General features: G+C 37.3%; 1 protein-coding gene across 9 annotated transcripts in view; it reads left to right on the top strand.

Annotated features, from left to right (window-relative positions):
- ANKS1B (ankyrin repeat and sterile alpha motif domain containing 1B) overlaps nt 1-25643 on the top strand; it is a 6771497-nt gene that overhangs the window by 1829513 nt on the left and 4916341 nt on the right. The window lies entirely within an intron of this gene.

Below are 25643 nucleotides of genomic sequence, written 5' to 3'. Positions count from 1 at the left end.
CAAGTTATGTGTAATCTCTGTCCTCCTACTCTGATGGCTGCTGACCATCTGGCCAGTGACAGGCTGCCCATTTGTTGGGAAACAAGTCCTCCTGGCTGCCGTTTGCATTCCTTTTCAGCTGTGTGCAATATATTAATTAAATATGGCAATTCTGCAATGACAGTTACCAACCTCTTAGGTATAACAATGTACCTGGGACTACTGTTTTGAGCTGTTTAAAAAAGCCTTTGTTTATCTCAGCTTGCAATTGATTTTTAGCTGCATTCTTTGATATTTTTTTTACTGCTGTCAACCACTTTTGCTTGTCCTTAAGGAGCAAAAATATGCAATCAAAATTCCAGGCTTCAAAACTTATGTGTTACCTTGTCATTACTTACTGCTGAAGTATGAGAGAAGTAATGTACATTTTAGGGTGCAGCATGTGATATGCACTTGACAGAGAGTGATAATCTGATAGTTAAATGTGAGTTTAGGCCCCATCTTATAAAATTTAAAATGGAGTAAAAATTATATTTATATTATAATGGTACTGAATCTGCATACAGATGAGAGGTTGAGCAGCTGGCCCTTTGGTGTAGTCAGAATAACCATGAACTGAACACTCTTAAAACTGTGGAGATGACAGTAGACTTTAGGAGTGGTACTACAATATTATCCTCCCTCTTTATATATAATACTGCTGTGTCAATTGTGGAATCCTTCACATTTATGGGATCTATAATTTCCTGGGACTTGAAGTTGGAGACCATTCAAGTCCCATCATAAAAATGGCATGACAGAGAGTGTACCTTCTGCGACAGTGGAGGAAGTTCATCCTCCCACAGGAACCGTTGATTCAGTTCTATACAGCAGTCATTGAGTTTGTTCTCAGCTCATCCATAACAGTGTGGTTTGCATCTCTGTCTAATCAGGACAAAAATAGGTTACATCGAATAGTCAGGTTGTCTGAAAATATCATTGGTGCTAGTTTGCCCTCCTTACAGGACCTGACCTATTCCAGAGTATTGAAAAGTGCAGGGAAGATCATATCAAACCCTTCACATCCAGGCCACCATCTTTTTGAACTATTAGCACCTGCCAGGCATTATTGATTAATACGCACCAAAACAAGCAGATATGAGAACAGTTTTTTTCCACAGTCCATCTTCCACAGTCCAGCATGCTTTTTTAACTACTGTTAAACCAGCTCAATTTTTGAACTGCAAGGCTTTACTGAGTTCCTTTTCTGTGGTACTTGACTTTGTCTTGGTTTAAAGTTTATTTGCTGGGTGCCAGTTTGAGTTTCTTGGACTTTTTAAATATGAAATACAACATTGCAGAGGGGCTTTGCTCCCTACAACCCCTGCTAATTATATATACTGACTCCTTGATTGCATAAACATGGGGCAAGGGCAAATTTCCTAACCCCTCGATTTGTGTGATCTGTCACATCTGTTGATCACTTGCCTAGTCAACGATATGCAGTCATCTAGGCAGCTGTCGATTACTTATACATTTGTTCAGGTCACTAGCACCCATATACAGATCTTTGTATTTATATGTCTCTATATATTTAAAGATACAGACATATAAAGATAAATATATACATATATATATATATATATATATATATATATATATATATACACACACACACACATATACCAATACTTGCAGAAAATAAAGACAATCAAAATTAATTTTAACTTCTAGAAATGCTTGTCTGTTAAATTAAATTGTCAGGCAGTTCTGACCCTTATGTTTGAATTATGCAAGTATATCAGTAGGTACTGTTGTTGTAGCTCTTAGTTTTGCATTTATATTTTCCCTTTTGTATGGTGAAGCAATGCATCTACAAAACATGCAACGTGAACATCATTTCTTTCATTCTGGAATAACGTGCTGTAAATCATTGCACCAGTGTACCATGCAGAAAATGATCTGTCATATAATAGCATCTCTTCATACATTTCTTCCAGTGTTTGTTTTTCCTTGTATAATGGCTACAGTCAGTTCCATAATGAAGTAGTACTAAACAATAATCACACTTCTGGGACAGGGCAGTATTTGTAATATAGATTTTTGTAGGCTGATGGGAGCGAGCACTCGCACGCGAGAGGAGGAGAGTAACAACTGTACTTTCTCCACCTGATACCTCACATTGTTCACATATCCTGTGTTGCCTAATTGTATACTTTAAACTGATTAGAATCAAATGAACAGTAAAGTAAAACTGTGCAATGAGTCATGCTGCAGCATTTAATTTGTGTCAGAAGTACACCCTTCGTCTTTTACCAATTGACCTTAATCGAGAATGAAATGTACTTTGTCAGTCTCTGCTCCTGCTAGTTATTTCAGTCAACATTTTTTTAATGCTGTCTGCTAGTTTACATTTAGCATTTCATCTTCAGATTTCCTTCCACAGTCAATTCCTTGAATGTTTGAAACACAAACCATGCATTGTTTTTATTGCACAGTATTTGCAGATAAAACATAATAAAACATAATACAGCATGATGTCTACTTTTAAATTACTTGTGACATAATACTCAGTCACACTGGAAGTTGAATCCCTGTTTGTATTTAGCACGTAGTTGTGTTACTAACACATTTTGCTGCAATCCCAAGCATTGTTGACTAAGGACAGTCCTGTTTTGTCACATTTCCATTTTTTTTAAATGTTCCTATCATTTTGAGTTCATCACTTATGTGATCCTTATACTTATTGTAAGTAACTTAACTTGGGAACAGTAATTCTTCAGTTAGTTAGAAAATATAGTGAGAATAGTTAAATATTGTTTTTCTGTATCTGTCTGAGTCTTTTCAACTATGTTATTTTTATACTTCCTGTGAATTAAAACGTGTTTATTGCAAATAGATATTCAGTATTTTCATGTTTTATTATTTATTATCAAAAATACTGTATCTTTACCTTTCATTGTGGAGCTGGTCTTTTAAAAGATATTTTAACCTTTGAGAGTAATTGCATTTATTTGGTGACACTGTGGGCTTCATACTCCAGAAAGTTTAGCTGCTTGGTTAATACTACCATTTGTATAAATATTAATTTTATTAGGAGTAATTGGGTACTCTGGTACGAACCTTAAAGTAGCTGGCTGGTGGCCGTGAATCTACATTATAGTCTTGGTGAAGGTGGAATAGTGTGTAAATCTGTGCCAGCCTTTCCCTGGGTTGTGCGTGTGTGTGTGTGTGTGTGTGTGTGTGTGTGTGTGTGTGTGTGTGTGTGTGTGTGTGTGAAAATGAAATCTCAAAGCATGTTTGTGTCAGCTACTTGGAACAGGGACAAAGAGCACTGATTTCTCCATAGAGAAAGGTGAAGCCTTATTTGGGGCCTGGAGAGGAAACCCAACACCAGATCTGGTGTGTGGTCCCTGTCTGTTCTTAAGGGAAGTTGTTCTTGGTCCAGACAGCTACATCTGAAAATACTGTCTGTATCCATTTTTGTAAGTGAGCATCCCACACTAAGTGAACACCCCCCCACTGGTGTCAGTGGTGAGGATTGAGGCTCCTTGATTACTGGCCCAGAGGAGGGACATCACACCTTCCTTCATTCCTTTCCCCTGTCATACAAAGATAGTGGAACAGTGAAGTGAAATCTAGGGAGTATAGCCTTCATGAAGTAGAGATGATCTGATTTTTTCAGTGATACTAATACCCTCCCCTCATTGAGTGGAAAGCACTGCACAATACCTGCTCTGCCAAGTCTTATGTGGATACATATTATTTAGCCATGATTCCCAGCTGGAGTGTTGTTGCAGTCTTTTGGTAGGCTTTTCCCCAAGTCAGACATACAGAAATTGCATTCCTGAGCCTTTTTAATGGGTAGCCTTTTCTACAGATGGCATCCACCAACACCTTCCTTCCAGCATGAGTAAGTCAGCTCACCCCCCCCCCCAACCCTCTGTTGACCAAATACCACTAGGAATCATTAGATGAACTTTGCTCAGGGATAGGTATAGCTAATACCACTACACAGCTGAGCCAGCTACACTTCCTGATAAATTGTAGCAGCAACCTTGATTTCACTGTAGCTTGGAAGTAACTGACCGTGTACATTATAAAAATAAAATGGTAACCAGTGCTGTGATAGAAATTATCTCTCATCTTAGAAGGTTAAGAAGTTAATTTCACTTTTCATACTGTATCTCCAGTACCTGAATATGTATAATGCCTTGCCACTGTGGTTCCTTCTTGCAGCTTGCTATCCTTTTCCTCTTCTGATACAGCCAAATGGTAGTCCACTTTCAGTTCTGATGTTATTTGTACATTCCTTTCATATATATATTCTTTACTTTCATTTGAGTTTCTTCCCCACCCCATACCTCTCCAGCTAATTATCAGCTGTTCTGTGTTGCTCCAGTTGCTCCTACCTTTATGCCCTAACTGGATGGGGGGCAGGACTGTGTGATGTCATGCCAATGAAGCTCTTGATAGCTGGCCAGCTGTTATAGTCTTAGTAGGATTTAATCCAAATAGCTAATGCTGCTGCAGCAGTAAATTCAAACATCTATTGTTATGCTAAGTTTACTTTTACCACTGTACTTTATGGGGTACATTCATAGGTGCTGCATTCACACATATTTATGTGGACCTTTAGCCATGGATTAGTCATTGATGCAACCTATTACAAAATGTTTAAAATGGTTTTAACTTTAGAAAGATGGCACTCCTAGTCTTCAGAGTATTGTAACATAATCTAGGTAGGTTGCTGCATATCTGGCATGTTTGATCTTATGACTGTATTCATTGGCTCTGGAATGTTGCAGGTGCTCCTTGGAGACCAAAGGGCAACACTTTATAAAGGAAGACCTCATCAGCTTTGAAAAATGCCATTCTTTCTTTAGCATCTGGGGACTGCATTTGCTTAGAGTCTTTGGTCAAGTGTAGAGTGGACGGAGACCTAGCCTTGCCCACTTTCACAATCTGTTCTATGACTTGAGGCATGGAAAGTGAATCAACTTTAGATAAGGTGTTTTGCTTTGTGAAGTTACTGCAGAACATTATGGACTGATCATACAGCATGAGTACTGCACGCACCTGTGGTTCTTCTATAACCCTAAGCTTAAGCTTTCTTTATATTTCATCATCAGATCATGGTGTTGGGATGAAGGTATTTTAAAGAGTACGCACTTTCACTACAAGTGCATAATGGGAAAAATGGCTGGAAAAAACAATTTTTTTAGTATTTCTTTTTTCAGGGGAGTGGGTCCAAGCCAAACTTACATATATCAACTCCATAGTCATACTAACTCATAGAAGGGGAAAATTTAGCCTAAAAAGGCATCCAGATGGCATAACCCACTGACGGTGATTTCCTGTGAAGGAGCTCAGATACTCATTGATTTGAATTTTCAGCAAATGAGGGATGAGAGTTCAATCTTCATCCACCCTTGATTAAAAGAGTGCACTCCCTCTTCAGACAGTTTATTTTTTTGGGTGTGTGAATTTAACGGGTTTTACCAGGCAACTCTGAGAATGTGTCCTATTTTCTTTCCTGAGCTCAGATTCTTTCTCTTTCTGTTTCTGTATCTCCTCTGTTTTGACTTTAAGGCATACTGTGGAAACCTTCCCCTACAAATAGATTTACTGTAGAAGCTTTAGTAGAAGTTTCTCTCCTTGGTTTTAGAACATTTGTGTGATACAGCTGTTCCATTTTTCATTTTCCAAGTTGTTTCAACTTACAATTCACTTCATTTGCTGTCTTTGGCACCTCAAAAGGGCCTTTCCACTTTACAAGTAACTTTCAGGTTTCTGAATGGGCTGCAAACACAAGTGGCTTATCTCCTGCTATGAACTCTCTTAGGCAAACATTTCTGTTGTAGATTCCTGTTGTGCCCGCTATACTCCATCCATATGTTCTCTCACTACCAGCATCACAGTTCTTAACCTCTTCTTCATACTCCAAAATGTTCTATTTCACCTCTAAATTACTGATTTCTTCCTTCTACATGTTGCCTTGCCATACCAGCAAGCCTCAGGGATGTCTGCCATGCAGCAATTGAAATAGATTGTATCCATTTGAGGCTCAGGGCACTTCTTGTACAACATGGAGAATATATTGCAGTAGCTGATCACAGTTTTTCCCATCTATCTCTGTAGCTTTTCTTGACATTGATTTTAAAGATGTTTTAGCATTTCACTTTTAAAACTGACAAAGTATACACATTCCTCTGGACTTGAATGGGATACCGTTGTTAGTAAAAATTTCTTGGGAAAATCTTAAGCCAGAGAAGATACTTGCTATTTCTTTCATTATGGACTTTCCATTGACTCTGTGGAGATGCACTGCATTGGGCAAAGTTGTTGTATAATCAATAACTGCTATGATATTTTGATGGCCATTATTTGATTTTAATGCATGATCCACAGTGTTCATTGCTATGTGCTCAAGATGGGCAAACATATCAGAAGATTCTTATATCCTTGCCTGGGTACTGTCCTTTGGCAACACAATTTTATTTGGCCCTTTATAATACCAGGCCAGTAAGATCAACAAAACTCTAGCCTTTGTTCTGTTCAAGTCTTCAATGCCATCCAAAATGTGGCTTTGTGCAAATTTCATTGTAAGTGTTAAAATGTTATTGGAATTAATAACTAACTCTCTTTGCTTACAGAGTATAGCCGGTGAAGTCCTATCTTCAAGTAAAGGTATGTAGTGGGTATGTTCTTTTCTTTGGGTTCCGCATCTGCCCTCTGTACATTTTCTCTCTCACCCTTTTCTAAAGCATTTAAAACAATCTGGTTCAAACAGTCAAAAAAAAAAGAAAAAGACATACTTAGCAGAAGATTTATTACTAACCCTTTTTTACACAACAAAGCTGGTTTACAATCTGCAACTCCACTTAGTAACAAATGCCCTCCTAAAACAACTAGCTGTTTGTGATGCCCCTGCTCTGGGCCAGTAATCAAGGCATACAGAGGAGGCCATAATGGTGGAAAACTCAGTCACCTGAAGCAACATTTGGGAATTACAGAAGAAAGGGGGAGAATATAATGATGCCCATTCCAAACCTGTCTCTCACCAGGATGTACCTATTGGTAACCAAGCCACTCACAGACATAGTGGGATAGCCATATATAGAAATCCATCTGGAAACTAAATTACAATGACAGCACAAATGAGAAATATGGACCAATAAGTAGAGAGGATGGGATTTGGTAATACCAATAAACAGGATACTTAACAAAGTCAATAGGAGTTAAGGATGATAAGGAGGTTGACAGTGAATGTAAGGGAGGAGATGGAGACGCAAGTGGTAGAAAAAGAGGGGAATAGTTGGCATGTTAACTGTAAGAGTTAAAAGAGGGCAGATAACCTAAGAATGCTTCCTACTCCTTACACTATTTGGAATAAATGTAAAAGTTTATATACTGACCCTCTGTACAAGTTATCCAGTGCAACTGCAAAGAATTAGAGGCAAATCAGGTATAGACTAAAATAATAAATAGAGGGGATAAGGTTCATTGTGAATGGACTCCTCACTCTGCAGAGGCAGACAGCAGTATCTTTTCATCCAGGGTTAGCAAAGTAGAGAGTCTAACTGAAGTATTCAACTTGATGAGATGAGAAGCTGAGGTGTTATTTTGAACCTAGCAAGAAAGAAAGAAAGAAAGAAAGAATTAACAGTCCAGAGGCCAGGGTACCACTTGCCAAAAATTACCAGGTAACAGCATGATTATCACTTGCTAATGAGATTGATCTGGAAATTAATTTTTCCATTCTATAAGTTAAAATCATAGCAAAATATTATTATCTAGGGATGGCAATGAGTTAGGTCTATATGATTTAGGATCTGTTACATTTTTCCCTGATTTCGGTAAAAAAAGTCATATTAACTGAACTTGATAACATTTACCCCTCTCTGTATAAATTAAGCAAAATCAGTGAAATTTTCTTCTTATCCCTCTTATACAACTCTGAAGTAAGGCATCTGGTCCATGTGCTTTCTGATCCTTAGTGTGTCTATGGCTACAAGACTTTCTCATATAAAGAAATACATTGTTTAAAGAAGTCTCTTATGTATTGTGGTAAGAGCTTTGGAAGTCAGAAATCTCTCAATTTCATCCTCATTGTAAACCAAGTTAAATTGTAAGCTTCCTTCTAGTGGCCAGCGGTAATTTAATAAATTTCAGAAAAGCTATGGGCAACAGAACTATTAAAGTGTCTAAAACTCAGAATAGAGATCTCTCTCTGTCTTTCAACTAATTTATGAGATGGGTTTTAGTAGAGGTTATCCCCTTAGCATAACAAATAGCTTTAACCATGTCCCAGTTTTCTTGAATCCACACAACCTGTAGTGTATGATATTCTTTTTTTAATTCCTTAATATTTCCCTTATAATATAATTAGAACCTCGCCTTTTGAATGCTTATTTCTCATGTTCTTTTTCCCTAAATGCAGCTTATGTTGCTCATCTCTCTTTGCTTATTACATTTATAAGAGCAAAATAGTGTTCACTCTGAGTTTTAAACGTTTGCCATTGAATCTTTCTTCCAACAGTACTTACTTAATTCTTTCCCCAACATCCAAGAAACTAATCACAAAAAATAATTGCACCACCTGTCATCTTTAAAAAACACTAGACAAAATCACCAAGAAGTTTTACTTTTAGAAAAAGTTAAACTGGAAACCTCTTAGAAAACTAAATTATGATCAGAAACTGCTTCAGAGTGATGTTGAACTTGTAACACATTACCTTCCAAAGTTATGTTTAACAACCAGCAGTCAGATTCTAGTAGCCATGGAATATTGCACTGTAATGTAGTTATACTCCCTATGTGTAAGATAATTAGTACACCAAATATTAGTTACATCTAGTTCCAAGGCCAATGCCTCAGGTGATTCTAATCTTTTTGTACCCTGGGTTTCTCTGAAGAAAGTGTAACTAATGAAGGATCAGAAACTACATTAAAGTCATCACCCGCTATCACCTTAGTGTACGTATCTCTCAACTTAGAAACTGTTAACTCAAATTCCTCTAAAAAACATTGTCTTCATTAGGCATATAGAAATTTCTTAAATGTGGAATCTGGGGTTCTGACCTTAATAACCAACTTACTTCCTGTCTGGTCTTTCACCTCTCCCTCCAATGTCCATTCTAGTTGCTTTTGGATTAAAATAATTACCCCTCTCTTCAAAGAATTGTATCCACAAGCTCTCTCCCATCCAAGCCATAACCGTAAGATCCGACTATGTCAGGCATATTTAATGGTAGTTTCTTAAAGAAACAATACAACTGCTTTAAAAAATTAAATCCGTCTAACACTACCATTTATTTATAAGCAGTACCCAAACCTCTAACATTCCATGAGATAAATGTTATCGAGTTTAACATGGACTGGCTACCTTTATTCTTTGAGTCTTCATTCTTCACTTCCACAGTGGTAAACACCCCCTGCCATGACAAGAGGACATCCCTTTGTGCATTTATGCCAATAACGTTATAAGCAAAGAATGGAGAAAGAAAAAAGGGAACTTCTTCAGGTATATGATTGATTAGGGATTGGAGCAAAGAATTACAAGTCACTTAAAAATGCGAAGACAATAAAAAGATTACAAAGTTTAAATGCTATGCATAAAATCAGAAACGCTAATTGCACCCATATTAACCAAAAACATATTCAGAGAAATATAAGACTACTTTCACAGCTGTACGGTAAGAAGACTTGAAAGAAAGAAAATCTGTGCCCATTGCAAACCCCCTCCCCTCTCCCTTTAAGTGTTCTTTATTTCCAACAACATAACAAGCACAAAAGAAACTCTTTCATTTCAGTAACCTACTAATAACTTAAATTATAAACATAATATGGAATAATACAGTCTTACTAATACGTTTCGTCTGGTGATGAAACTGTCACATTCTGCTCTGCTTCTGAAGGATCCAACATGAATCTCAAAAAGATAGTAACTGTCATGGGAATTCCTTATAGCTAAAGTATGGAACAGCATTCTCTTTACCAGACAAATAAACAGTCTGCTCACTTTTAAGACAAACATCATATTATGTCTAAATTATACTAGAATTTGCAAAATTTCCTGAATCTCCAGGTTAAAAATACCCAGATACGTCTGATTCCTTCCTATTACCTACTAAACCATTTCTTCACAAATTATGCTTTATGCCTAAACGAAGTGAGTTAATTGCACTCCTCCCATGAGAAGCATAGGCATGTCTGCCCTTTTATCGGCTTACAAAGCCGCATGATTACAGATGCATATCACGCTACTTTAGCTATCACATTCTGATATTCCTTACTGCTTGGTGATATTATTACATTTATACTGATAAATTCCTGCTTCACACATGTTTAATAACATGCACCAGTATCACTTCTCAGAACTTACTACACTTTAAATCTTTGTGTAATATTTCCTCTTTATTCAATTTTTATGGATTTCAGTAGTTTTGTACATATTTGATCAGAGTTTGTTTAAACATTGTTATACATTGGAAATACTATATATTGCAGCTTTTCTCTCCAGGCCACCATTGAAAATGGGCATTGTACCAGTTAGACTTTCTTGGTAAATGAAAACAAATAAAAAATAAATGCATTTCTTCTTGCTGTTCTATTGATTAACAAGTGTTTTGTCAGTATTATTTATTCTACTAATTTTTATATGCATTTCCTATCTGCTCTTTCTTGTTATTTACTTGCATTCATTTCCTATCTTTTTATAGGTTCATAGGTAAGTACTGAGTTAGCTGCCCTTGCAGGCCAGTTTAAGCTTAGCCAATTTTCCTTTTTGTGCTTGTATTAACCTATCCCATTTCATTAGAGATTGGTCTTACCCATCCCATGGTTGAAAATTAGGGTCTATATTACATGATCAAAGTTTCAACACTTCAAATCTGATATGGTCAACACCATATTAATCGAAGTTTTGAAATGTCGACAATGTAATGAAACACAACAACCTACAAAAACAAACCATTTAAATGCTCTAAGCAGGGGGGGCAAGCCCCCCTACACCCCCCACGTGGGGAGCTGTGCCCACCACACCACCCGCTACTTAAATATACCAACTCCGAGATCGTACTACAGTGCAGAAAAGGGAACTCTTCCCTTTCCGTGCTGTACAGAGATCTCCGTTAAAAGATTTGAAATTTCAAAACTTCGATCATATGGTGTTGACCATATCAGATTTGAAGTTTTGAAACTTCAATCTTCTGATATAGACATGATAATTATATATATATATATATATATATATATATATATATATATATATATATATATATATATTATCCCTGATGAAATTGACTGGGGTCATACCATAGATAATTTGAGGGAACCAATGCTTGGGATAAAGCATTTAGGAGCTGTCTTTGTCCATTAGTACTTCAGGGGGCAGTCCTGTAGTAAACTTTCTGTTTCCCATTCATAGATACAAGATGCACTTGAATGTGAAGAGGGATGAACTTTGTTTTATGTGGATGGAAAGTCTGTTCCAGAGCAGCGGTATCCACTATGAGGTATACCCTCCCTCCAAAACATTTTTTTGATGTTGCAGAAGAGGTTTAGATCCCCAAACTTTTTTGTGATGCTGTTTGACTTGCTGATGTGCAGTAAATCCATCAGTACTGGGAGGATCCTTTTATGCCAGACACATGCCACATCTTAGCAGTCTGTAGCATACCAAATATAGTGGTAGGGCTTTGAGTCAGTCCATGTAGGACATGTTACTTAGACCTTGTATTCTTCTAGTGAGATATCTCTGTGGGTGTTCCAATTGTTGCATGTGTCCAGACAGATACATGCCAAAGGGGGGGCATTATATTCAATAACTGACCTAATGAAGGCTGAGTAAAGGGAGCAGTGACACCCCTTGATCTAATTGCAATACCTCTGTGCAATATAGAAGGACTTTCTTACTACAGAGAAAAGTTAGGTCACTATCCACATAAGTTCCCAAATCCCAAGCAACTGGGTTAACTCTTGGGGGGGATTATTGTCAATGTGGTAGTTCCTTAAGGTAGATGACTTCCAAAGAATACAGTAACACATTTTTTGACATTTATTTTCATTGCGTGATGTTAACACCACTTATTTATGTGGGACAAACCTTGCTGCAGGATGGCTAAGTCATTTGGGAATTCAGTGACTGCTTCTAGCTTGCAGTCATCTGTAAAATTGATTAGCCTGAGCTCTTTGGTATTGGCTTTAACTTAAGAAAAGTAGATGTCAAACAGGAGATATCCCTCCACAGAACCTCGTGGGACTGCACTGGTGATTGGTCTCTTTGTGGAGGTAATTTCCCCTATTTTGATTTCCTGTGTCCAATTTTTGAGCCTGTTGGAAATCCAGTGGGTGACATAGGGGTTTATTCTCTGTTTACTTTTCTACTATGTCTGGATTGAGAATTATGTTAGAAGCTTTGGCCAAGTTGCAGTATGTGGTATGTACCATTTTGCCTTCATTCATGCTTTGGTGACCTTTTCACAAAAATCCACCAGGTTGAATAAGCATGACCTACCTTTAATGAATCCAAACTGAGATGGATCTAGTTTTTGAAGGTTCCGTATGTCCTGATTGATACATCTTTCCATGGCTTTGCTTATGAGGCTGGTCAAACTTATGGATCTGCAATGGCCTAGGTCTGTGAAATGGACTCCCTTATGCAGGGGTATGACTGCAGCTGTTCACCATTTGCTTGGTGAATAGTGTTGTTAAGATTGTGGCTAAATCATGCCTTGTACTATTTAAGATGCATCTAGGGATATTGTCAGTACCCAACAATGCAGTATTTTTAGCTTTTGATAGCAGTGTTAGGACTTGGTCTTTGTGATAGCTGGCAGCGAGCCAGTTTCAGGTATATGTTGAAGGGCAGTCAGAGGGGAGAGAAGGGTAAAGTTAAAGCAAAATTTATTGGCCAGTAGGTTCGCTATATCTTTAGCCTCAGTATAGGCAACATCTTTCACAATTAGCCCAGAGCATTGCTGCTTTGTGCTTTTGAGATTACAAACACAATTAAAAAATGCCTTGTGATTGTTTTTGCGCTGGGTAGGTATTTTAGCTTCAAACATGGCTTTGGTGGATTTTATTGAGCTCCTGAGTTGTTTTTTAATTTCAGTGACAAAGGCTGTAACATTCTGGGAATTACTCTTTTTACTTTTGTTTAAAATTCTTTTTCTTTTATTGTAAAGTTTATTGATACTATGGTCCAACTATGTGGGTTTCTAGAGTTGCCTTGCACTTGTTCCTTTGGGGTACAGCTGCATCTATGCAGCTTCTTACATGCTGGTATAGTGTGGTGGTGTATGTTTCTGTGTATTCAGTGGAGATAACTGGGTTTGGTGGTGGTTTGAAGCTCGTCAATGTATCACTTAGGAGTAGGTAGTTTGTCTTAAAGAAAATTTGAAAGGCACCTTGGGTAGAAGGGATCTCTGGTTTCGGTTTTATTTAGAAGGAGAGTGCTTTATAGTCAGATCTAACAAGTGATGAAGATACCCAAGGAATGGTTCAAGATTCACCCATATTAGTAAGGACAAGATATTATTCCCCCTAGTGGATACTCTTGACTAATTTTCCAGGGCATTTGTACAGGAATCACTGTGCTTATGTACTAGTGGTGGTGTAGGTTTCCCATTTTAGAGTCAGATAGTTTAGATCACCAAGGGAAGTGGTATTTTTAATGTTTTATTTATCTATGATATTTAGACGGCTAGTCTAATGCTACTCTCCTCTTCTCTGTCCTTATTCCGATCTCATTCATTCATATATTTACCTTGAATTCCTCTTGATATGATAACTTTTATGAAGTATACAAAAAGCAGCATAGAAATGCTCATAACCTCTTTATGTAGACACTGTTGCATACCCGTCATAAATGAGTTTCGGCAACATCCCCATATCTTCACAGAAGCCGTATAATATGACTTATCTCTAGTTCCCCTAATATGATATATGTAAATTAAATTTGTAAAATATGGTTGTAGGGGTTAATTTCTCTGAGAGGTCTTCATTTTTATTTTCTTCATTTTTTGTTGTTTTTTGTTTTACTTTTTTCTGTTTTGTTTTTCCAGTTTTGTTCTTAAAGTTCTTGTCTTCTGAAGTTTGCATTTGATGTATTTAATTTTGTCATCACTTTGATACTTTTTCATGCTAATTCCTTATTTAGCTAAAATGTTTTAGAGTTGTCTCATTTAATTATTTTACTAATCAAATTATACACTGATTAAGGAATTTACTGTGCCAACATACAGTTTCTTCCTTACTGTACTTTTTGTACATATTTTTATTGGATATAGAATTAACTGAATGCTTTTCAGCCAAAGACTGAAGTGATCATTGAAATGAATAGTATTTCCATAAAAGTTTAAAAATGTATTTCCAATTACTCCAACTCCCTGTCAATCTTTACTTAAAAAAGCCATAGGCACCATAAGAAACTGCAAAATATAATAATTTCATGTTTGCAACATTTTGTTAGGAAACATGGTGTGTAGCCTCATTTGACTTGGGATGCTCATTGCAGTAGACCTGTTTTCACACTCTTCAATAAAACTACCCTTTTATAGTTATATAAATTCATACATAGCAAAAAGAAAACATGCATGATGGATCCACTGGCCAATCCTGATCTATCCTTTTAGTCCTTATTCTCCAAACATTGTAAAATGAATGATAATTTTCATACCAGCGACTTCTGTATAATAAACTAATGCCCACTCATATGGTTGTTCAATAGCATAATACTTCAGACAAAACCATAGATTCTGCTTTCAGAATTTAAATTTGTATTTTACTTTAGTCATTTATGTGTGTAAACCAACTAGGCTCAAGCCTCTTTTCAACTTCTTCTTCTTCTTCTTCTTTCGGCTTTTTCCCGGTTAGGGGTCGCCACAGCGGATCATCTTGTCCGCACATTGAATGGCAGTGGAGTTTTACGGTGTTGAGTTGCCAGCCCAGCGCCCAACCTTCCACAGAAGGCACACTCACACGCACACCTAGGGCCAATTTAGAGTGTCCAATCCACCTGCAGCATGTCTTTGGGATGTGGGAGGAAACCGGAGCACCCGGAGGAAACCCACGCGACCACAGGGAGGACATGCAGACTCCGCACAGAAAGCACCCCAGCTGAGGATCGAACCGGAGAACCTCTTGCTGTGAGGCGGCAATGCTAACCACTGCACCACCGTGGCCGCCCTCAAGCCTCTTTTCAACAATAACCACAAAATATTGTCTATTTAAATGACTTGCTCAGCCAGAATTTTTTTTACTTGTACTCATGTCACAAAATGATTACAACATGTAGGTGGCTAAGACTTTACAATTACTTCAAAAGTAAAAATAAACTCTGCTGCTAAACAAGGAATCTAACATCACAAAAACCTATTGTATGGTAGCACATAGATATTAACACAAGCATGCATTAAAGGGAAAACAAAAGTGGCAGAATTAAACAGAGAAAGGCAGCAGCTCACAAAACTACATTCTGTGACATGTACCTGCTGAAACTATATGGTATACAAACTGCAGAGACATGTTTAATGAAACCTGATGTGATGAAACTATACAGTTCATAATTAACATTCTACAGAAGACACAAGGAATAATGACACAAAATATGAGCCAACCCCAGAAAAAGAAGAGAAAGAAGAAGAGACACAGACTTTGAGAAAAAAAAATATCAATTCATCCTATTGGTGGGGAAATATTTTGTGGATGTTTTAGAAACAAGCAAACTGAAGTGTGTGTGTGTGTGTGTGTGTGTGTGTGTGTGTGTGTGTGTGTGTGTGTGTGTGTGTGTGTGTGTGTGTATAAGTGATTTATTTATATATGCACATAAATAAATCACACACACACACACACACACACACACACACACACACACACACACGATGAAATATGGCAAACATGAGAAATGGTCTAATAAGAATGTATAAAAATATAGCACATAAAGACAAATGCCCTATAACAGCCTCTGAACCACGCAGAAAAAAAGATATGCCAGCATAAACCATATAAAGGATAAACATCTAATATAGAAACAAACCAGGATATTCCAAATAGTTCAAGGCCATGTCAGAAGGGGAAGGTAAACATTGAAATGTGAATGGTTTATTATAAAACTTAAAAATATCAAAACATTTGGCTTAAAATAAATAAATATACAAATGGATCAGGGTGCTCCCTATAGAAATGCACCTGACTGTTTATCACAAAAATCTTGAGATGTGAGTAGGATGGCGGTGCTGTACATACCAGTATGCCTAATCCACGGGTCTCAAATGGTCAAACTGTGCGTTACATTCTGCATTATCCTTTCCCTGGCCTAAAAAAATGATTCTATTAAGGCTGGGTAGGCAGGGACCAAATCCCCTGCTGATGGGAAGGTGTTAGAAGCTGTGTTACCACAGAAACAAAATGATGTTGCAGTTTATTTTACTGAACTTTTTTTTAAAAGAAACTGGTGTTTATTTCACTGAGAAGTTCAGGTTCTTTAATGCAAGTTTTAAGGCGCAATCTAATTGAGAGGTGTGGCAGCCTTTCCCACAGGAAAAACAACATTCAAAAACTGTTTCTTTCATAAGATGTAGAGTTTGGTAGAAGAGTCACCACGTTGATGCCCTACAACCCAGAATAAAACATAAATGTTCCTTCCATCTGGTATTAATATCCCCTAATTTTAGTGTGTTAGCCAGTGTTTTATCATGTTTTATTTATTTTTTAATTGGGTAAGATCACTGAAAATAAGTGTCGCTTTTTAGGGGAGATTTGGCTCCCCTGAATGTTTAAGTGACTTGGATGGAGTCACACAGTAAAGAAATGGCAGGTGAGGGAATCAAATGCAGCATGGTGTGGATGGTTATCAGTTGATGGACTTCATTCTTCTGTATCTACTGCCCATGTCTGATTTTATTCAAAAGGCTATGCAGGCTTCAGTTCCTAACACCCTGCCTCCCTTTCTTACAAATTAACTGTGTATAGCGTGCATGCACAGAGTTTAACACCTGCACATCTTTTATATTAACATTACCCCTGTTCAGGTAGCATCTCCTCACTAAATGTTGTACAAAACTCTTTCACATTAGCTTTTCCCCGGTGGTATCTCAAGCCTTAAACACTTAATATACCGTACTTCATTTGCCATAGTGTCTTGCCTCAATCCAATAAATGGTTACTTTGTGTTTTGCACTCCTTAAAGAATATAATATCTGATAAAATTCCAATAATATTTTAAGCACGCCTACAGCAGAACACACAAAGAACCTTATTCTTCATTTTCAGATCTTTTAACAGCATATTCTGTAATCCAGTAAAACCGTTTTTGGGTGAACACACTTGGCCTTTCTCTATATATTTCTCTTTTTTATGCCCATGACATTTTCAAAGGTTTTTCTGTATTTACCATTCACTGAGAACATATGAACAAAACCTGCATCATGCACTCAGATTTTCATACTAAGGCAATTCCCCTTATATCTCCTTATTTCCACATTTTAATCTCATAGTTCATATCCTATAATACCTTCCCTCCTGCCCGTAAACCACTCAAAGAAATATCAACATCAAATTTTTAAAACTATTTGCTACCCTGTCTGGTAATCTCAATTTCCTGTCTAAATAAATATTAAATATCTGAAAACAAATTGTTACATTTTGTTCATACACCAGTTTTCCTAGAGTCTAAAAAGCTGTGATCTGACATCCCTGTAGAGTATACAGTCTTATTACTCAAAAGAATCTTCTCTGAACTTGAATATCCAGTTCCATAACTCCACTCTTAAATACAAGCACTTCATGTTACCCACATCTCCCCATATGCCAAAATTAAAACAAGTCCATCATTTAAACCACTTTTTTATTCCACCACTGTCTCCGTGTTTCTAAAATTTTCCCAGATGTTCCTGCCTGAACTGTTTTTCCTTAATCTAATAACAAGCAACAAAATTACATCAAGCTCAGACTCTTGAGTTTACTGAACTACCTCAATATCAGAACTTTTATATGTAATGAACTATACTTCCATCCTTACAGTCATAATATAGTCTTCCATCCTCTATTAAAACATTGTTATTATGTATTTTAACTATTTAAAATTCCTCCTCTGTCTTCATCTTACCCTTCTCGTATTCCTTCTTTTCTTCTAGACTGATACCTGTTCCCAAATAATAAAATCCCTTTTCTTTCCCCCTTAATGTAATTTTTCCATCTTTCCTCCTTTGCTCAAGGCAGCTATTGCCTAACCTCTACCACTTCCACCAAAATACCCTTACTTTTCCCAGCCCCTGAATTTACATTTTCCATTTCCTCCAACCTAGTAGTACGTATAATTACCCAGTTTTCTTACACCCTTTTGATGTATAATTTAGTCAGACAATTGTTCTCTGTCTTTACACATTTGTGAATAAAAGAAGAGGGAGCAGACAATTACAAAGATGCCTGTCAGAGAAATATAGCAGAGTCCCTTTTACCTATTTAGAGAGTGGGATCACTGCGACATCTGCAAATGCATTATATGCTTGTATGTTGTGTGTGTGTGTGTGTGTGTGTGTGTGTGTGTGTGTGTGTGTGTGTGTGTGTGTGTGTGTGTGTGTGTGTGTGTGTCCAGGCATTTGCGAGTGTGTGTGTGTGTGTGTGTGTGTGCATTTGTGTGTGCATGCATGTGTGTGTGTGCGTGTGTGTGTGTGTGTGTGTGTGTGTGTGTGTGCATGCATTTGCGAGTGTGTGTGTGTGTGTGTGTGCATGCATTTGCGAGTGTGTGTGTGTGTGTGTGTGTGTGTGTGTGTGTGTGTGTGTGTGTTTGCGTGCATTTGTGTGTGCATGCATGTGTATGTGTGTGTTTGTGTGTGTGTGTGTGTGTGTGTGTGTGTGTGTGTGTGTGTGTGTGTGTGTTCATATGTGTTTAGGGAAAGGAATACATTTTTGGCTTGTTTGTAAATGTTCCATAGCTGGAAGTGAGAAGAAGCACAGATATTTGAGGATATACTTGAAGATGCCCATAGTAATATCTTATGAGTATCACAGTTTTTTCATTAAGTAATGGATGTTTATTTGTGTTATAGCTGTACAATGAAAAGGTTACTAGAGCGATTATAATGTTTACAATAATTATTTGAATAGTCATACTATAGATGTTTTATGTATAAAACTGGGGCATGCTGAACTTTTCTGGAGTTCTTGAAAGATGAGAAGAGTTAATATCTTTTTTTTTGGTGTTACTCAGATTTTGAGTGAGAAGTAATCGTCTTTTGTTTGGTACTTCATAGGGAGCTGATATAGTTTACCATTACAGTAAATGTACTTTCTAGAATATAATAATGGGAGACTACTGAGTTCATGACTAGAAGAATTAGTTTTTAAGTTGAAGACTAGATGGCTGACATAAGAAAGAAGTTAAAGGCTTAGACTAGACTACAGTGATTAGACTGAGGTATGGACAGTGCAGAAGAGCTACGTGTAAGTTCATTGCATTACAGTAGCTTATGGCTCTTAGAAGGGTTCTCCTGCTTTTAGCAACGATTTCAGAAAGGGAAGAAGTAAGTGATAAACTACTGTTGAATGGTGAATAGCTTGATATGCTTGCACGTAGGATTAGTGGGTGTTGTCTGTGAGAACTCATTAAAGACTACTAGAGCCAGGGTGTTGCCTTGTGACATCTAAGACTTTTTGCTGCTGGTTGGGGACCACAAGTGAGCTGCATGGTCTTACCCAAATATTTTATATATGTTATTTATACCTAATTTTATGATGAGATTTTCATGTTTGTGAAGTTTTTAGATAATTAATATGCATGAGTACAGTTTAATGTGAGTGATTGATGGATTGTATCATAATGCACTTTGAAGAAGTTCTTGACAGTAGAACAGACAAAAGTGCTTGGTACTGATTGTTTTTTAAGAGTTTCTTAAGTGGATTATTAAAGTTGTTTTTCAAGTTGGACATGCACTGCGCTTTTCTTTTTGGGTTTTTGCGATTTTTTTTGGTTGGTTTTGGTTCCTTGGTTAAAACAGTTTATATTTATTGTGTCTTACCCAAATATCTTTGGGGATCAGCTTCAGAGGTGCATCAGTAAGGCAGGGCTGAGTGGTAGGGAGGGAAGGTTAATGTCTGGATTTTGATAAGTGACAGAATTTGGGAAGAATTAATAATACTGTTAAGCAGGAGAAGTCTATTGCTTAACTGATTAGGGATGGGATCAACATTGCATTGCTGGAGAAGCGTAAGTTGAATTCAGCAGGTAAGGAATATGTAGTCAAAGGAATATAAGCGCATGGATATAGACTGTGTAAGGGATGGGGGGAGCAGGAGACTGGGATATTACTACAGGACAAATTGGAATGGGAAAATAAAAATAAAATATCTAAAGTATGGGGTGAGTGGTGGTGGGTAATGGGAAGCTTACGATTTGTTTGGTTCTTAACACAGGCCCAAAGGAATATAGGAAAGAAATTATGAAGGCATATCTGGCCATCCTGATAAAGAAAATGGTGGGGTATTATTATGGGTGACTTCAAAATGAATCCAGCAAAAGACAGACTGTTTGTGGTTGTTTAACTATTTTAATTTTGTCTGAAGACTTTGCAGAAGAATAGGGGATCTGAGACTGGCTAATGTATGTGGGGACGAATGGAGACAAAGGAAGCAATATATTTTTCAAGGGATGACTGCAGATGGTTGTGTTGGCTGGACAAATTATTGCTGGATGAAGTGAAAGCAAAGGAAAAGAAGATAGCTGATTTTCTAGGAAAGAGAATATTAGAGTGGGTGATGGTAATGATGCAGTTCCAGATCAGAGCAGAGCAGAATATGAGTTGCTGTAAGAACCCAAGTAAAGGTCAGGTACCACAGTTAAAAGGCAGGTTCTATTATAGACTGCAGTAAGAATATAGAAGGTAAAGTGCCAAAAAAGGAAAGGGGCGGTATTAAAGAAGAATAGGGGGAGGGGTTGAAATCATGGGTTATAATGCAGTGGTAAATAAAGAGTGGTTGGAGTATATTTAAGCAATAACCAACGGCATCGGTGTGGTATATTAAGATTTACCTACAGTTGGTGTGGTTTAATCATGAGGGTGAAGCCAGAGTGATTAAATAAAGCTAACTGTAGTTAAATCTTATTATACCACACCATGGAGTTGGTTAATGCTATTCTACAATGACATTATTTAAGAAAAAAATACTTTTCTTAAATATTGTCTTTGTATAATGGCACCGTGCTATCCTTCCATGGCTGGTAGACATCCTGTTTCATTTTTTGATGGACTGCACATGTGTATGGGACATGTGTTCCCATGCATACCCGGTACATCAGAGCTTTGGAAAGGAAGCAATGGAGAAAAGAAGAAGAAATACAAGGAAAATCAGGTATGTGTCTTTAGTTTTAAATAACGTACCTGATTTTGTTAGTATTTTCTCCTTCCTGTCTCTCTGCTATGTCTGGAGTCTTTTTTTTTTTTTTTTGTAAAAAAAGAAAAGTTAGAGTATATAGGAAAAAATCCGGGCAACTGGACCTTTTTCTATTGGTATATGCTAGGATTTACAACAGGCACCCTGATTGCTTGACCAATCAGCATGCTCGTTTTGGAATATTAATGACCAGTCATTGTATAATAAGGAAAAGAGAGAAAAGTAATAAAACTTGATTAGGATGTAGGATAAAGATGAGGAACAGATCAAGGAGTTTACAAAGATGAAATAAAGATGGAAATAATCACAGTCATAAGCTGATCTGGAAAGGTGGAGATTGAAGTGGCATATGAAGGTTAGAGTAGAAACAAAAGTGTTATTCTGAAGGATTTAGAGGCAGAGGTATCAAACATTGTTGAAATGTTTAAAGGGTAATTAGCAGTTTAGATGGTAAAGGGACGCAAAGTGAATGTTGAAGTTTTTTTGGTAGTGAGAACAAGCATTAGCACCCCTAGCAGGTAGATTAGCTTTATGTTGGGGGTACTATTAGAGGTTATCCCTGGGGTTGCATGTGTGGAGAAATAGATGAATGTAGAATGGAGATTGATGAGGCATTAGTTAAACTCTTTAATAATATTATGACACAGGAATGAGTCCCACTGCAATGAAGAAAGCTTCAGTGGTAATGTTACCAAAAGGGAAAAGTGATCTGGAGAATCTAGAAAACCTTTTTTCCACCTCTTTATGCAGTGCCGACTCCAAGTTGCAGGCATTTTGTCTATCTGTCATCTGTCAGGCTAAATGAAGTTACAACAGAGATGGTTGTAGAGACTCAGGCTTTTTTTGAAGGGACAGTTGCTAACAGACCAATGGAAGCTATTGATAAATTGGGCAAAAAAATGAGAGGAAAGGATAGGTGTGCAGTCCTAATAGACATACAAATGGCTTTGTATATTCTTATTTGGAGGATTATGTTTAGAGCCTTAGAAGATGTGATGGGAGTAGATGCATTTATGCTACGGATACAAGCATTAGCAGTAAATCCTGTGTAGGGATCAGAGTAGGTGATGGTGCTTCAAAGCAAGTTAACTTAGGAAGAGAGACAGTAATGTGTGTACTTTATCCCTTAACCACAATCTTATTTGCCAGAGTGAAGGTGACAAAGAAAATTGTTTGAAGGCCCTGGAATATTTTTTGAGTATGGTATAAATATGTCTGCAGAAGAATGTGTACTCATTTTGGAAGATGTGGAATGGATATTTTCAGGAATCCTGTGGATTCTAACTCAGTTTGGGAGATGTCAAGTTTGCTCTTCCAGTCACTGACATGCTAGTGGCTATGAAGTGGGGTGGGGATTGGACACTAGTATTCAAAAAGAAAAAACAAATAGATTGGGAAGAAGGTTCATAATTCAGTGGAGGAAACAAAGAGAAAGGAACTGGTTTGAGTTAAGGAGAAAATAGCTGATTTCTTGAATTCATGGCCTTGAAAATTACTTTTTTCTAGTGGGAGGACTGAGGTGACAAAAGTATTACAATTACTACATTTATTAAGTCATATAGGTACAAATCCCCAAAACAGACTATTGACAGATATACAAAGAGTAGATCTTAAATACATTGGTGAGGTAAAAAAGGAAGAATGATTAAAGACAGATGAGCATATATGTAGGCAGTTAGTAAGATGGGAGATGACATCTTTAGGAAATATGTAACAGCCATGGATGTAACTCAAGAGGTTGGGAAGGATGAAAAATCAGAGTCTGAGGCAGGTGGAATTAGAGAAAACTGTGTTATCTAGTGGTGGGTGGGAATGCAAGTTATAGAACAACATACAAATGAGAATTATATATGAGAATGGGGCAGTGTACAGAAAGAATGCCTTAATAAATGTTGCATTCTGGGAGGATTAGATAGACCAGTGTATTAAATGTTTGGGAATAAGGTAAAGGAGTGAAGAGCAGTTGGCTCTGTTTTGTTGAGGATTTCAGGGAAGGGAAGGGAAACAGACCATTTGTGGATTGTTGTATGCTAATGACAACATTTTATCTCAGTGAAGGAAACTGGCTTTGTTTGTGAAGCAGTTCTAAGCTGCCTGTTAATACTAATTTACAAAAGACAAATGGTGAGTGAAACTAATGACGGTCAGTGTACTGAAAAGCAGGATTGGTTACAAGTGCAGAAGTGCACAGTTGGGGTTGTGGACAAAGACTGAGGTTCTTTAAAAACTCAGCATGGGATGTTGAGAGTGCTTAAGAAATGGGCATTGAAAAGTGAGTTGTAGAATGCTAACCAGATGTGCAGTGATGTATGGTTAATACATAAAAAATGAGGAGAGTAACCTCAGTGAATAAATTACATCTTAGGCTTCTACCTTGATGGCAGAGAACTACCCAGAAGGTGAATCAGTAACACTGGCAATAGGCTGTTATGTATTAGAAATGTAAAAAGAGACAGGCAATACGTGTGAATGTTTACATGAGCACGCATTCAAAGAGTGATCATTTTAGAGTGATTCTAAATTGATTGAAAAATATGAAAAACTAATTATATGTACTAACTCCATGATCACACAACAGCAGATTAAGGACAGATTCCCTTACACTGCTGCAATGCAATCCCATACAAAAACTGTATGTAGTAGAACATTCACTCATACAATTTTACAACACAAAAAAAGAGTTTTCTGTTATGGGTTTTTGTGCTTTCAAAATAATCTCCTCTATATATGGGAGGCTTGTAAGGAAATTCAACAGATATAATCCTGATGTGAAGTTTTTAGAAAATTGTGACACCCTACCACTGGCAACAGTAATCAAGGAGCCTCCGTCCTCACCACTAGCACCAGTGGGGGATGTACATTGGGAGGATGACAAGTACACACACAGTATTTCCAGTGCAATTTCCCTTAAGAGCACATGGTGACCACAGTCAGTCAGGGGCTGTTTTTTCCTCTCTTTCCACAGATCCCCAGTAAAACTCCCCACTGGCTCAACTACAAATTTGAGATCTCAGCTAAGTGGGCAAGCCAGGACCTCCAGCACTCTCTCTGTCTAACCAGTGCTGTGTGTCCCTGCCCAAGTAGCTGACAAACACACTCTTTGAGATTTGATTTATACACAAACACACACACACACACACACACACACACACACACACAAACACACACACACACACACACACACACACACACACACACACACACACACACACACACACACACACACCACACAGACACACACACACACACACACACACACACACACACACACACACACACACACACACACACACACACACACACACACAGACACACACACACACACACACACACACACACACACACACACACACACACACACACACACACACACACACGCATCTGGGTAAAGCTGGCACATGTTAAGTAGCTATGCCCCCTTCTTCTGCCCAGATTATAAGATAGTTTTTAATGCCACCAGCCACTCCTTATCAGCTACTTTAAAGCCCTTAATAAAGTGTGTCAAATCATACTGTGTAATGTTATTATTAATACAAATGGTAGTTTGAACAAGAGCAAGGCCATTAGGAGTGGCCCACAGTGTCACCAAATAAGTATGCAAGTACTCACAGAACTTAAATAGGTCTGACAAATATCAGCCACAATAAAAGGTTTAAATATATTTAACAATAAATAATAAAAGAACAAGAAAATACTCTGTATATAATTACAGTTACATCAGAGTTCAAAATTACATGAAGTATTTAAAACAACATTCCGGGACAGTCTCAAATAAATAAAGAAAAACATCTAAATTAAGCCTAGTTATATTTCTGACTATATATGAAAGAATTGTCCTGTTCCTAGACTTACTTAGAGAGCAAGCAAGACAGATGTGGTGAATGGGTCTGCTTGTCAGGTCAAAGACAAAATACAGAATGTTATCTCTGTCTCAGAGACTTCCCAAATTAATATCCTAAATATTACTGTTGGGACAATTGCAGAATTACATCATTTCTTGTTCTCTAACTTCAGTTCCCAGGCTCAAACCAACCATTGATGGCAGCTGGTAGCATTTACCATCTACCTGTAAAAATACATAAACAAGGGCTTTTCTTAAGTATAATGCAGATCCTGGAAGTCATAAAGCAATAAATACTTCCAAGACAATACAAACAACTTCTAGTTCTAGACATTGTGCTTGTTACTGCACTGAAACTGAAAAATAACATCATTTTATTATGTGGTCATAAAGTAATTTAAATTTTCAGCTATTTTTCTGAATTAACCTCCTGTGTTCCAGTTTCCAT

Source organism: Protopterus annectens, chromosome 11.part0, assembly GCF_019279795.1.
Source record: "Protopterus annectens isolate FY-2018-M chromosome 11.part0, PAN1.0, whole genome shotgun sequence".
NCBI classification, from domain to species: domain Eukaryota; kingdom Metazoa; phylum Chordata; order Ceratodontiformes; family Protopteridae; genus Protopterus; species Protopterus annectens.
The sequence above is the reverse complement of the archived record's forward strand: the minus strand, read 5'-3'. Positions and strand labels throughout refer to the sequence as shown.